At 34.4% G+C, this 16,233-nt stretch overlaps 1 pseudogene; it reads left to right on the top strand.

The window, feature by feature from the left end:
• Positions 1 to 9,710: 9,710 nt before the first annotated feature.
• On the top strand, positions 9,711 to 10,942 carry LOC133806079 (potassium transporter 4-like; annotated as a pseudogene).
• Positions 10,943 to 16,233: the final 5,291 nt, after the last annotated feature.

Raw genomic sequence — 16,233 nt, 5'->3', positions numbered from 1 at the left:
TCCTTCTAAACAAGATTCGCAATTCGATAGAGTTCCGACCTTTAACTCACTTAGAGGCCCATCCTTCAGATTTGAACATTTCAGTATTGAGTAGTGAAGACATTTAAGATCTTATAACATATAAACCTTCCTCTATATTTTCGTTACAAACATGCGAACCATTTCCTAAAATAATAACATAATTATTATTAAATGAAATAGAATAGCATTGTTCAAAAAAATTTGAAACATGAATAAAATTCCTTTTGAAATCAGGAATAAAATATGTCTTTTACAGATAAAAATTTATTTTTCAGTAAAATAAAATTTTGCTTCTCCCACTGCACTAGCCGAAAAAAAAAGTCCCTGTCCCCACTCTTAGCGTGAACTCCCCTTCTTGGAGATCTCTTGAAGAGATAAACATTTTCAAATCAGAATAAAAATTATGATTAGTGGCTCCAGAATCAAAGGTATAACAACTATTTTCCACTAAGCATGCCTCAGTGTCCAGTAAATCATCTTTACTTCATTTTTTGTTCTGTAACTCCTCAAGGTTCCTTTTATAATTCCTCTTACAATACCCATCTGTATGGCAATGGGAACAATTCTCATTGTAGTTGGAGTAGGCAACTTCTTTGCCTTGGCCTTTGTTAATGCTAGGCTTCTGAGTTGTGTGCTCAGTCATTGGCAATAGATTCTTGTTACTTTTTTACCTTTTATTTTTACCAGTTAATTTGTCATTTGCATGAATGGACATATGAGAGTTTCCTCGAGTCATTGTATTACTGTAATTAAAGAAAAGAATAATAATAAATACAACCATATACTCATATGCCATAAACCATAGTATTCGTACAATGTAACAAATAATAAGCATGATTCATGATTACAAATACCTATTCATATAAGTACAACGACGAGATAACCAACACAAGTAAGTGACATCGATAGGATAGGTCAAATACTTGCAAGTTAAAATGAGACGCTCTCAATTGTTATTATATCAAAATATCTTATATCTTTACAATAAACAACTATCGTTATTTTGGTCAAAAATATATCCAGCTAGGGTAGATATAATCTCCGTGGGTGTAACCTACTATTTCTGGTTTCTTGACTTAACCCATGAATGTCGTCGATAGGATAGGTCAAACATGGAATACATCTCAAAGTCTTATCGCTAAGAGGTCTACTTGTTAAAATCCTAGCCAAAACACCTTCTAGTAGGGAGGATGGAAGCAAAGTTTGTTAGGCTTTATTCCCCTAAAAGCATGTGATAATATCTTTTATTGATTTAAATAAAAGTTGTAATTACTGTTTGAATAATTTGTATAAATATCAAAAAATTTCATATTCATTTATGAGGATATGATCTTGTATTAATACGAGAGAATTAAGATCGTATATAATGAATAAAATAGTCAGTAACAAATTAAAGTATGAAATCTTTAATGAATAGTTACTAGCACGAATTACTAAGCATCGGGATGCAAGTAGTCTAGATTCGGATTACCGATGTGGATATACATCTTGGTAAAGGTGTTGTATATAAAAGTGATTATATATGACAGGACCGATATGAATTAATTATCTTTATAAACTTACAGTTGTCATAAAGATTTAATTCATATCATAATAGATGATCATTTGTAGATCAGTCTAAATGCTAAGTAATCATGAAATCTTGTTTGTGCTTATTGGATCTTTTGATTCATTCGTTAATATCTCTTAATAAAATGAGGCTAGTGACGTTTATTTTGGAGATTCAACATCATGAATGGTTGGGAACATGATTTTACAATAATGGGATTCATGGTTTCCTAATGGGTCGAATATTTGTTCCCTTAAGAGTTGATTCTGGAACTGAATAATTATTGAGCTCAAATCTATAATATGATTATAGATTAATTATTTGCTAGTGAATTAATGGACCTTAAGGAACAAGAGGTAATTAGAAGGATAGAACAATAATTTTGACCAACTTTATCTAAGGAACCAATAAATGGAGGACATAACTACATTTATTGATTAAATCAATGGACTACAAGAGAAATCTATGTAAATATAATTTTATAAATACTTAGAGTGAAATTCCATATTTATAATGGAGTAATCATGAAATTAATAAATAATATTATTGAATTAAAGTGTTTAATAAATAATCTGATTTATTGGAGCATCGTATTATAGGTCCATGGTCTCCAAGTCGCATCTGTCCTACACTATCAAGGGTAAGGATGTCACATGGAAGTTTAATAGAGAAAATGACTAAATTCGAAAGGAATTAATTTTCTAGGGCAAGGAAATAATTATGGGCAATTGATTAATTATGAATTAATTAATTAACTATATAGTTTTTATTTGAAAAACTTTATATTAGTTAAAATAAATATTAATCATGTTTGGATTAATATTTTGGAGAGTTTAATTATTATCTTATTATAAGATAATTATTTAAAACTCATAGTTTTTTTAAGATAAAATTAATTTTGATAAATATTTTATCTTAAAATTAATTAAACAAACAAATGAGAAAATCAGGGATGCACATAAAGTGGTGCCACTCACATGCCACATCCCTGTGATTTGAACTTTGAATTTCAAAGTAATTTGTTTATTTAATTATTTAATTATGATTTTAAAATATGATGTAAATTAAATAATTAAAATAGGTTGTAACAGATCAGTTTTAATTTAATTAAATAAATATTAATAAAATAGTTTAATTATCTTTATAAATCTGAAAATAAGGGATTCTTTTCTAAGTCAGTTATGTCTATATTATCAGACTCTCTCAAAGAAAGAAATAATAAAATTTTCTAAACCTGAAATTCTAGAAGTTTCCATAGCCTCTCTCTTCTCAAACCTCTCTAGATCTCATGTGCTGAGTACATCTAGAGAGCCTAAATCAAACTAGGAATCCTACGTGCCCATACATGTCCTTGTATGAGAGAAACGGCTTGGAAGGCTAAGGTGTGAGCTTTCATAAGGATAGGAAGATCGTTAATTTTTCTAAAAGACTCAAGGACAATTGATAGGCTATGAAAGGTAATCTCTATTCCTTATATGTGTTATTTAACATATATATATATATATATATGATCCTGACTGATATGAATAATTTTTTCAAAATCCCTTCCCTATACATTTCGCCGCGTATTTTGATATTTTTCTAATTTAATACCAAAAATTAGTACCGGAGCATTCTACATAATCAATGGATGGATATTTTTTTTTGAATGTTTAGTTGAATGATGAATCGTTAATTATATGTTACTATTGGGTTAGGAATTTATTTTCATTTTTTCTAAGATCTTTTGTAAGCTTTATGGGACATAATAATTTTTGTAATTTTATTTGTAAAAATTTTATTGTAAAAATTTTGGTCAAACAACAAGAGAAGAGAAAGGGACCCAAGCCACTAACCCAAGCTCCATGCTGCGCATTACCGCCCCAGCACCCAGCATCAGCGCCCCAGCACCCCAGTATCAGAAGGCAGTCGCACATGAGCTGCACACATTAGCGCGCCAGCACCCATCATTAGCGCTGCAGCGCTCCGAGAGGCAGAGGTCTCATCATGGCTGCCTTGGTCCAAGCTTGAGCTCCAAGTTAGATGCTCAACTAAATCCCTAAATTTTATCCTTAATCTTTTATTTAATTAACTTTTTAAATTATTTGAATTTAAAAAGATAAATATCTTATTTTATTTTTATTAGAAAAATAAAATATTTTTTAGTTGGATAAGATCTTATCTTAAGTTTAAATAATTATTTGAATTTGATTCTAATAATTATTTAAATTCAAATCAATTAAAAATATGAAAAAAAAGGGTTATTTAAATTAAAAATTAGTTTTATTTAAATAAATTAATTAGAAAATTAGTTTCTAATTAATTATTGGGACTAATGGATTCCTAAGAATTATAAAGATGGGCCTAAATGAGAAGAGAAGTAGTTTGTAGTCTTATAAACAACTGAAGCCCATTTTGTAATTTAAATTTCTATGTTTTCAAGGGTTGTAAATTTAGAAATACCTAATAGTACTTGATTCATCATTTATTGTTTATTTTTTTATCTATTGTAATTATTTAAATAAATGCTAATTGATGATTGATTGATAACGTGATCATGCATTAGTCTATTACATCCCATACATGAAACCCCACACAATTTTGATTAATCATGCATCTTTTAGAAACATAATTATCTAGCATTGTCCTAAGTGTTTATATGAATTATTTTGGCGAAATCAATTGCATGTAAGCTTCTAAGTCTTAAATTAGTTTTGTTGATGCGATTTTTCGCCAACAGTGGATTAAGGAATCTGAAAATAGATAGATTAGGCTTTTGGTAAACCGTAAATGAACAAATAAAAAATATCACAAACACTCACACACTTTTTTTAAGCAGTTTAGTGGTTGAAAATCCACTTAGTCCACGAGTCACTCTTATTACCTTATTTTTGTTCAGAATGTGAAATTGTTTATGACAATTTCACCAGAGTTTCAATATACAAAAAGTTGATCCCCTTTATTGTCCACTCTCTCTTGTATTTATAAGGAATTATGCTTGGACAGTTTTGGGTAATCATACATAAATATGGTAACATACATTTTTGGGTAACATCCCATTTACATAAATACATTAATACATATTGATTATAAGCCCACAATATCAGGTAATAAACAAATAATAATATCTATGCATTAATGAGCATCTAAGGAAATTCTGAATGTTGTCGGATCCTTCAGCATGCTTTACAACCATGTGCACCCAAGCTAGACATCGTCCTTGAGCTGGATGTCATATGGAGAACACGGACTGTTTAGGATCATCTCTGATGCTTCAAGTAGTTGTTTAGGCGACCTGGATACTTTCTGACTACGGTAACCTATTAAGGATACCTGAGCTGATCACTCAAGAAGACATGAGATGTTTTATGGATTCCCTTTGTCTTCTTGACTACTAACTGTACCACGTGCTGACTAATTTAACTCGTACTTTTGGGTACAAAATTTTCCCCTAAGCTCCTGTTCATGAATGACATCAATTCTGACATGCACAGTAGGGGCTTTTCAGCTTCTGTTTTGGGAAATCGTGCCCATCAACCCACTCAAGTATGGGACACGTGTCTACTTTTCATGGGCGTCTGTCCGAGTTTCATGTACTGCGACAATTGTCTTGTCAATCTCCTCTTCTTATTTTTTTGTCGTCGTTAGGTGCGTTTAATTCTGGCCCTAGGATCTCGAATTTTTATGATCGTGTGGCTTAGATTTGCTCTAAAAGTTAATGTATACATAAGGAAACCAGACCTAAACCTCACCACTTTTTAATTTTAGCCTTTGCACTTTCTCTTTCTTCTTCAAAAAGCTCTCAAACCCTTTTTGAAACCCTCAAATTTCCAGAATTTCAAAGCTTCGTTGTGCAGATTCTTCAATATGATTCTACCTTCCAATCACTTCGTCGATCAAGAACTACTTTGTAAGTACTCACACTTTTGGTTTTTTCTTCAGTTTCTTATTTTTTAATAAATTGTTATGATGTTTTCCAATACTGTGTTGTTCTTCATTTTTACCTTATTTTTGTCTTTGTACGAGTTTAGTGTAGGGTCATGTTTAGGCCAAAAGAAAGGGATTTTAAGAATGGTCTTAGAAATTGCCCTAAAATATAGGTTAGTTTTTTGGAGTTTTGGGTTTGTGTATGAAGTTTGAGTGTCTGGGTTTGAATATTTGGAGATTAAAGGGTTCTTAGGTTCAGACAACCTTTCAATATATTGCTTAATCTGACATGCAAAAAACTGAATCTCAGAGTATCAGGGATTCCCGAGATAGTGGACTGTGATCCCTAATCACGCATGAGTTCACGCGATGCCATCTGATTTGGATTTAGCCTTGAATCCTAGGTTTTCCTTACATCTACCATCGAAGCTAGATTATATGCTAGGTCACCTCTAACAAACCACTTTATTACCAAGAAAACTTTAAAGTATGACCAAAAAGAAGAAATCAATTGCGAGCTCATCTTCCCATAATAAAGATAAGGAGAAGTGGGTCGACGCTGAGAGCTCAATTCCCCACTTCGGTCCAAAAGTGGAAAGGAAGGCTGAGGTCAAGCTTGATGCCTTGTTTAAGGTCGAGTTCATTAAGTCTTGAACAAAGTCTCAGTATAGGGTAAATAAGATCTGCATGAGCCATGGGATTGAATTTGGGAGGTCAATCCTTACAGCTCGCTCTCCATTGGAAGGAGAGCAAAGCTACACCCCACTCTAGGATGACTTCAAAACCTGGAGTAATGGTCACTTGAAGGCAGGTGCTTTCCTTCCCCTATACCAGTATTTCATAGACTTTTTAAACTACGTCAAACTTGCTCCATTCTAGCTTCCCATGAACTTGTATCGGCTCTTGTCAGGGTTAAAATATGTATTTTTGATACATGAGTGAGAGGTCCCCACTTCGATAGATATTTTGTTCTTTTTCTGCGTCAAAGCTTATCCCGAGGAAAAAGACTGAGGTGACGGGTTCTACAACCTCACCTGGTACCCCAACTCCACCTCCATCATCGATCTCCCTGCCACTCAAATGACTTCAAGGATGTGTTCTTTATGTCGAACGGGTTCAAAAACTACAAGTACAGATACTTCAACCGTCCTCGTAAGTTTTCAACTTCCTGAACTCTTTATTCGAATTCTTCATTATTATATTTTTTCTTAAATTTTTTATTCTAACTAAGTTGATTTCTCATGCAGCTGTTTACAATAGAACGAGGAGATCTATAATGCTAAGGGATCACTATGAGACCTTGGCCAAACGCACCACCCAAGAAAAGGACTGGAAGGCAGTTGTAAATGATGCGACAATAGTAAAGTGTTGTCTAATCAAGGAAGATACGACCCTGAGGCTGAGGACTCGAGCTCCGATTATAGCGAAGGTCGTGGAAGAGGAGGAACAAGAGGAGAGCGCACCTCTTGTGCAAAAGAGGCCAGCTGAGGTGGCCTTAAGAATCGAAGAAAACACAGGACGAGCTGAGTCGGGGGTAGCGACTGACACCTCTGGCAAAGGTAATAATGGTAAGTTTAAGGAATTAAATTGGGTTGCTGCTGAGTTTTCTTTGTCACGATATAACCCTTATTAGGTCGTGAAACGCCACCTCATATATCCCAACTTAGATGAAATGCTTATGTAATGTATTGACCATCTAGTCATGCGACACGACCTGGTGCTCCCCAAATATACAATTATAGTAGAAAATTCCCTTAGGTTTAAGTCCACCATCCTTAACCCACATGGGACAAACCTTTTATTATGGAAAAATCTACACCGTCATGGTAGTTGTCCTTTCGGAGTCTCTCAGCCAGAGTATGAGCCTAGTCCGGTAGACGTACCCAGACCTAACAAGCCCTATCAAATAATCTTTCTAGACTCACTCCCACCTCCACCCATTTTCGAACTAGAGGTCGATCCGGATCGAAATCTGGAGCAAGTTTTAATCTCCTCTTCTAGCTTGGAGGGTAGGTTCTCTTTGCAATTTTTTACATTGTATTGTCTTTTGATTATCTTCTTTAACGTCTAACCATTTTGTTCACTTTATTGCTAACGAGAATATGAGTCTTAAGGGTATTTTCAAGCCCGCTAAAGATGGAACTGAAGCTGGGCCCATTTTTAAGAAGCTGCGAATGTCAATGAAGACCACCTCTGGAATTGGGACTGCCACCAGATCCCCTTTAAAGTTCAAAATTACCAGCTCGGCATAGAAGCAACAACCTACCAAACAACAAGCAGCTCAAGTAACAACAGTTACCATGCAAGAGGCTACTCCCCCTGTTCCTCATGATTCTGCCCTGACCCATTGAGTCGCACAAGGCGAGGTGGTACAAGTCCCTCCTACACCCCTTCCAATTAGACCAACTGTAACTTCCCAAAACCCTGAGGTTTTTTGTGGGAATCTCCAAGAGATGGCGAACTATATGGTCGAGCACGCCGACCAGTTGACCCTCAAGGAAATAGAAGCCACTGAGAAGAAGCCCATCGAAACCGTCCTGAACTTGGCTCTAGGATGAATCTGACCGTAAGTCTTTTACTTATCCCTAGTTTTTACTACTCTTCTTCGCACAAGCTAATTCCACTACCATTTTTTATTGTTGTAGTCTTGCCTGGCTCAGATTCATGGCATTGCTCACCTTCAGGGTGAAAGGGACTCGACTTGGGCTGAAAGGGACGAGGCCCGGGCCGCTTTGTCGACCGCTCTTGAGAACCAGCAAATCGCCAAGGCCCAGGTCGTCGACGTGAGCTACCAAAGGGATCAAATATAAGGGCAAATCAATACTCTCAATCAAGAAGCTAGTGTGCTTAAAAAGAAGTTTTCCGAGGCTGAGAAAGTCAAACTTGAGGTCGAGGAAGTGAAGTTGGAGGTTGAGCGGAATGCCAAACAGGATGACGAGAAGGCCAAGGAGGAAATTGTTGAAATGAAGGGCGCTCTGGAGGAAATGTTCTGCTGGTGCTAGGCTTTCAACCAAGATGGTGGACTTCTCCTTCCTGAATTAAAAAATCTGGGGGATTTACACTACACCAAATACCCATTTCCATAACACATGAATATAATACTAATAAAAAAGTGTTATGCTAGAGTGCTATAATGGGCCACTTTGTGAAAAAAAAGGGCGGTAATAAAAAAAGGGCGCCACTTAGATTTTTTTTCATTTCTGACCTCAAAATTTGTGAGACCCGAGAGAGACCCAATTCTCATACCTTTTTTCCCCTTCTCCTTCTCGTCTCTCTCTTCCCTTCGCCCTAGCCGCACTCCCGTAACCACCATCATCCTCAGCTCTGACCACCTAACCACCATCCTCACACCCGTTTTTCTCCGAGCCAAGCTCCAAATCTCAGGCACCCGTGAACCCAACCCCCGAACCAAGTGACCCCAGGTGCGAGCCCACCTCTGCGTGCCTTCGACCCAGTGGTCTCATCGTTCTTGGAGATCGCCGTTGGACAAACTGTCGAGACTGCTAGGCAGTTCTTGCAGGTTTCTCTATCACTCTTTCTCAATTTGTACTTGCCTCCATTGGTCTTCTGGTTTATTTAATTTTGGTTGTGTTGAAATCGGAAGATTTTGATTGAGAATTGGGCTTTTGGAGATAATTTATGGAATTTTGTTCAGAGAATAGGCCACTAGTTGGAAGCTAGAGGAGGCTATTCAGCTTTTTTATATAGGCAGTGAAGGCGACACTGTAGTGGGAGGATCGTCTTCTCAATTTCCGCCTATAGAAAATATTGAAGCTTTGGCCGAACAGACTGCTTGGTATGTTAGATGCATCGATTTCTTTATGTATTTATTTTTCTTTGTTTTATGTGTCTCATTCTGCATTATTGTTTATGCTGGTTTAGAATGATTCGACTCAGTGAAGCCGAAAGGAAAACAATATTTTTGGCAGAGTCTTGACCTGAGCTTCTATTCTCTTCTCTTCTGTATATAATTTTTTCGTTAGATTGAGAGAACGAGAACGAGATTGAGAGATAAACAAGGCTATGAAGCCAGAATATGGGATTTCCACTGCTCACCACTCGACTTCTACTACTATAGGCCACTTTGTACCAATCTTTTCACGTCTTTATATATATGTATGTATGTATGTATAAAGATGAGAATTTTGGGGAGCGAATCTTTGTTAGATCTTGTGATGGGTTGGTGATGATGATTCTTAGTGTTGTTTACTGATAACCCTTTTTGTTGCAGTAATTTTCATGGCCGAGGATGTCGAGGAATTTGTTACTAGCTTATCAGAGCTTTGGTGTAGTTTACGAGGACTTGGGTACTTCACCTCTTTATGTTTACTCAAGCACATTTTCTGGGAAGTTACAGAAACATATTAGCCAAGAAGCAATCTTTGGTGCTTTTTCATTGATCTTTTGGACTCTTACTCTTATCCCTTTGCTTAAGTATGTCTTTGTCTTACTCAGTGCTGATGATAATGGTGAAGGTGAGTGTTTTGTTTCCTCCCTTTTCATTCAATTTTATTCAATTCAATCCAATTCAATTCAATTCCAATTTCAGTTTTTGTTTCATTTTGATTCATTTCAATTCAATTCATTTTCAGGTGGGACCTTTGCTCTTTACTCACTACTTTGCTGCCATGCTAAGTTTAGTTTGCTTCCCAACCAGCAAGCAACTGATGAAGAGCTCACTGCCTATAAATATGGTCCATCTTCTTAGCATGCTAGTTCCTCTCCCTTGAAGAGATTTTTGGAGAAGCATAAAAGGTTAAGGACTGCCCTTTTAGTTGTTGTGCTGTTTGGAGCTTGCATGGTCATTGGTGATGGTGTCCTTACTCCTGCTATCTCAGGTAAATTTTCTAATTGCTTATTTTGCTTCATATGTAACTACTGGTACTATTATTTCCTTGTCTCTATTTAACATCTTTGTAAAAAAAAAAAAATTGCAGTTCTACTTCGATTTCGGGGCTTGAAGTTACAGAAAAGAAATTAACTAGTGGTAAGTTGTCATGTTTTGCTATATATATACATATATTTTATTTTCACTTTGATTCTTTATGAGTGACTTAACAAACTATGTGCTGCTCATTGTTTTTAGGTGAACTTCTCTTGATTGCTTGTTGCATCTTGGTCGGTCTGTTTGCTCTGCAACACTGGGGCACACATAGAGTTGCCTTTTTATTTGCACCTATCGTATTGATCTGGTTATTTTCCATTTTTTCTATTGGTCTCTAAAACACAATACATTGGAACCCAAAAGTTGTTTATGCTTTTTCACCCCATTATATTGTCAAGTTCTTTAAGGAGACTGGTAAAGATGGTTGGATTTCTCTTGGTGGGATTCTTCTTTCTATAACTGGTATGTGCTATATCCTACTTAATGGAAATAAACATCATTTTCATTGGCTTTGTTATGTTAAATTCCATTATGCCACTACTCATCTTTATAAGTCTGGTCAACCATTAAGTTCTATGTAGTTTACTAAGGACAAAATGTGGTTATAATACCCTAAAAAAATGTCGTTATAGTTCTAGAGTATATGTTTCTGTTAGTTAAATTAACGATAGGCATTTTCTAATTCCTTCCAGGAACCAAATCTATGTTTGCAGACCTTGGTCATTTTACTGCTTTGTCAATAAGGGTGAGTTTTATATTATTATAATTTTTTTTGACTAAATATATTGAATTTCTTTTCTACACATAATAAGAAACATGTACATATTGGCTGGTTTGGAAAATTTAGTTTGGTGCAAGGCAAAGTAAAAGGAAAAACCACATGAGTTAGAACCTGGTAGGAAAAAGCCAAGTAAAAGGAAGACCAAATGAGATCCAAGAGGGTTAGAATGACTGGTTGGGCTCTTGGTGTGCTCTCACAAGATCGGGGTTTGATTCCTCATGAGACCTTCCTAGAAATTTGTTAGAGTTTCCTGCCTCCCCCAAAGATTGTAGGTTCAATGGGAGAACATGTTAAAAAAAAATTGAAATAAAAAACCAAAAAAGAGGACCAACTGAGTTAGCAAGTCATGTATAGAAGTAACTCCATTAGATGCTGTTGGAAAAGTAGAGCATAGTGTTGAAGATATTTCTTCAAAATCAAGCGTTTATACTTCTGTATTTTATTTACCCCAAATCACTGTGCTTTTACAGGCCTTGTTCACCATGATGTAGTAAATGCTTTTTGGCTATCAACAAATGATAGTTATGGTTCCCTTTTTTGTCTGTGCAGCTTGCGTTTGCTTTTGTTGTATACCCATGTTTGGTTGTACAATACATGGGTCAAGCTGCATACTTGTCCAAAAACCTCGATAAGATTCATTACAGCTTTTGTAATTCAATCCCTGGTTAGTACTCCCTGGCATTATTAATATTGCTTCCAAAATTGCATTTTAATATATGAGTTGCTCTAATTGTGCTTTCTGTTCTTGCTTAAATTGCAGAATCTGTATTTTGGCCGGTGTTTGTTGTTGCCACGCTAGAAGCTATTGTTGGCAGCCAGGCTGTTATAACTGCTACGTTCTCCATCATCAAGCAATGTCATGCCCTTGGTTGCTTTCCAAGAGTCAAAGTTGTCCACACCTCAAAACATATATATGGGCAGATCTACATTCCAGAAATAAACTGGATACTCATGATCCTTACTCTTGCCATAACCATCGGATTTCAGGATACAAATTTAATTGGAAATGCTTATGGTATGATGCTTGTCGAATCTATACTGTTTTCTTATAATTATTATTGTTTCCAAGTTTGCCAAGTAAAAAAAAAGGTTTGCTTTATACAAATATAAAAAGCAGCAATGTTTTTTCCTTTCTTATCCATCTGTGTAAAACTGTTATTGGAAAGGTTGTAATATTGGGTAGTGAGATCATTGAATGGGTAATTTTACCTAAAAGTTTCATCACATCTCTTGATTGTGAGCAACATAACTAGAATTTTGCTTTACTAATTGTGTCATAGTTTGATTTAGACAGGATAATTTCTAAAGGATTCTTCTGTTGTATGAATAGATATATGAACTGGGTTGGAACTAGGACAATTTAGAACTTCTAGCACAGGGCAGAAACTTCATGTTATGATAAATGGCAGTGTAAGTAACATCTCATTCAATGGAAGTCTTAAAAGACAGTGCTAATATAACAATAAAACTTTTTCTATAAGCCCTGCTAATTTAAAATTGTATTTGTCCTCTGTTTTTGCTAGTCTACTTAGTTTTGTTTCCTCAACTGAAATATATGAGTACTGCCCTGTTTTTGTTTCTCAGGCAAGTAAAAAAGCCTTGGATCCAGTTGCTCTAGTTTATAAGTACTGCCTTGTATCAGTATCTAACATATTAACTTCAACATGCCAAAATGAGGTTAGCTGTCTCCATTTTCAGCGTTCAAGTCTAGCGCTAATCCATATTGCATTTTTTTTTCTACTTTTGGGTATAAACTTATATATGGCTCTTTCTTGCATGAAGTTTGGGGTGAATTTTAGTTAGTCATTTTAAAGTCAACACCTTACGTTTGTTGTTTTAGCGTGTTCGAGTTAATGCATTTTCTTTCCTGATCATTAATTTTTTTTATTTGAACAACTGACCCATTGTTTCTCATTTAATATATTTTAATTAATACACCGTCTAGGTTGCTGATTTGAAAGATTATGTAAGCTTTATTCTAAGAATAAACGAATTGTACTGAAAAGAACCAAATCTTGCACAAAGTCTAGGTTAATTTGAGAAAACCTAGCAAAAACTCCCAGAGTAGAAATTCTAAACTTTAAACAGTAGCCAAATTCTTCTATATATCCCTTCCAAGTATTCTCTTATACTATTTATAGACTAACAATAACACTTACTAGCCAACCAATAGAACTTGAGTAAATTTACAAGTCAACACACTAATCCTGTATAGCTCTATTCAATATCTGATGCCTAACAAAATGTTTGCAGATCATATAGTTTTAGATGGCTTCTTTGATGTGATTACTAATTATTGGCATTTTAAGTTAATTTATATTGTAAATATATGCAGGTTTCTGCCAGTTTAGTCATGGTGCATTTGATTGAGAAATTAGCTGCTGGTGATACTGGAAGTTTATCTGTATCAATACTTCAGAAGATGAGCACCATGTCTAAAAAGGTTTGCTGCTTCCCTTTTAAGATTGGTATAGTTAGTTTAGACAAATAGTTCAGGCATGTTGTCCTAAATTAATTGGGAAGTATTGAGCTCTTTGAGGGCTCATTTTAACTAAAATCTTAACTGGAACTTGTTCACTTTCTTTCAGTTTTTCATAAATTTTAGGTAGCATAATATCTCTATTTTTTTTAATTCCATTTGCAGCTTAAAAGTCATCCTGCTTTCTCTGAATTGTTAGCCCAATATTCACAGAGCAGTTATAGGTATTAAATTCATTTTTGTTGTAAATCAAAGCATATTAATTCATGATACCATTATTGAACTTCTGAAAAAGCTTTGGAGCTTATTTGTTTAATGGTCATTAACTACATGAGGTGTTCCTCTTATTTAGTATTTTAATTTATATTAGACTGAGCATAAACTTCTTAGTTGCATGAGTAATCTTTTTGAAAGTGTTTTTAAGTTATGATAGGTTTCTTACATTTTGTGGTGTATCTCTCTGTTTAGAGATAGAGTTCATCTCTTAAATTACCAAAATACATGTTTCTCTCAGCACCATTGATCTATTTCTCTTCATTTTATTTGTAAATATGATTTTGTTTTTAGCATTTGGGTTAGCATTTATAACTTGAATTTCAAATTGGAAGGTCACTTTTGTTTTAGTACTATGAAAATTTCAGGGTCATGTATAGTTTCTTATGTAAATGATTTCTAAACATGAGCTAGCTAGCTTTGGCAGAGAAACCAGTTATGATAGTTATTTATATATATTTATATATAAGAATAAAAGAATATCATTAAATATGATAGTTTATATATAACAGTATAGTATCTACAGTCCCAACTGACTGTTTTGAGTCATCAGACTCATCACCATAGAGAAATTCTCTACTAATTCTCTCTTATTTTATTGTTCATCTGAAAATTCCCTAGCTCTTTCTTGATAGCTCTCTTATTTTATTGAACTAAAACAGATAAGTATTTATCTTAGTTTTCCATTTTCTTCTTTTGAAGTTTTCAATCTATCATTTAAGAAAAGACTGTAAGTTTGTTGTTGTGGTGGCAAGAACTTTTGTTCTTAATAATAAAGGAATTTTTTTTTACAATGTGCAGGTATATTGAGATGATTTCTTTGGAGCAATTCTTGACAACATTTGTAGTTGAGGCCTTTAGAATGGAAGAATGTATTTCACTAATTTTTGTATACATTTCTTGTTTTGTATTTAGTGATAAAGGAATCTGAATTGGGCATAAATTATGTTGTAATATGATTTCTTAAGCCTAGACTAGTAAACTAAATATTGTAATTACATTTGAGTAATTAATAAAAATCTATTTATGTTACCTTATTTGGCTTCAACTTTCATATTTGTTTTCCTAGTTTTCAAAGTGTAGTATAACACAAAAAATGTGTTATACTAAAGTATAGTATAACACAAAAAATGTGCTATACTAAAGTGTAGTATAACACAAAAAAAGTGTTATACTAAAGTGTAGTATAACACAAAAAAAGTGTTATATAATCGACTATAAATAACATAATTAAACACTTATCTATATATTAAAATAACACAGAAATTGTGTTATCGTTGACAGTACAATAACACATCTGTATAACACTGATAAAGTGTTATGTAAAGTACCCTGACCTGCGATAACATAGTCGGTCTTAACACACCAGAAAGTGTTATCGTATGTTTTGATAACACATTTTTGGTGTTATTAAAAGCATTTTTTCTTGTAGTGTTACCTCCCCAAGTTTGAGGATTGGCAAGCTAAGGAGCCCCTGGAGACCGTGGATACCGCTGTTGCTGCTAGCAGGGGAGCTAAAGGTGGTGATGGAGAGGTGACATCTCATGAGCAAGTTACCGGAGCTCATTGATGTTTCAGGGTGCCCTCTTTATTTTATCTTCTTAAACTTTTAGATTTTAAATTTTTAACCAAGCTTTTAGAGCCAAGACAATTTCCCTTGGGCTTAATTTTTTTTACACATATTTTTTTTGTCTGTTTATTCTCTGACTAAATATTGTTCCCCTTTATCTATTGCTTTGTTTATACACATTTACATAGTTGTAGGGGTTATAATTTTTATGTCGAGATAAAGGCCTGATAGCTCGATTAGTTAATTCTAGTTGATGTCCTAGTTAAATTCATGAGTTTAGGTCGCCTAATAGCGTAGTACCTGTTGAAATAGACCTCTGGACCTGGTTACATCTAGGATTCTTGCACCTAGTTAAAAATCTAGGATTTGTTTTGCTTTAAATTTTCTTCACTTAGTTTATGTTCGGAATTTATTTGAGAACTTGAGTAGTAGAAAGTCATAGAGGAATCAATTTTCCAATTTCTAAGTTGAAAACAAGATTTATCAAATTTTGCCGATTATTTCAAAGATTATGGAAGGTTATATGCCCCCCAAGCGATTAGAATTTATAAGTATTCTAGGTCACTTTTACTAAATAAGCTCGGGATGCATTACAAAACATGACAACTTTGGTACCACGTTTAAATTACGCGGTAACCTTATATTATTCAAATTCTGGAAAAAAACAATGGCTTTTATAAATAATCCTTAAAAGAAAGAAGTACTACTAAAAACATATAAATCTAACAAAGTCCTCCTATTATTGGTAGTATATTTTTTAGGTGTAAAG

The sequence above is a fragment of the Humulus lupulus genome, chromosome X (genome assembly GCF_963169125.1).
Source record: "Humulus lupulus chromosome X, drHumLupu1.1, whole genome shotgun sequence".
NCBI classification, from domain to species: domain Eukaryota; kingdom Viridiplantae; phylum Streptophyta; class Magnoliopsida; order Rosales; family Cannabaceae; genus Humulus; species Humulus lupulus.
The sequence above is the reverse complement of the archived record's forward strand: the minus strand, read 5'-3'. Positions and strand labels throughout refer to the sequence as shown.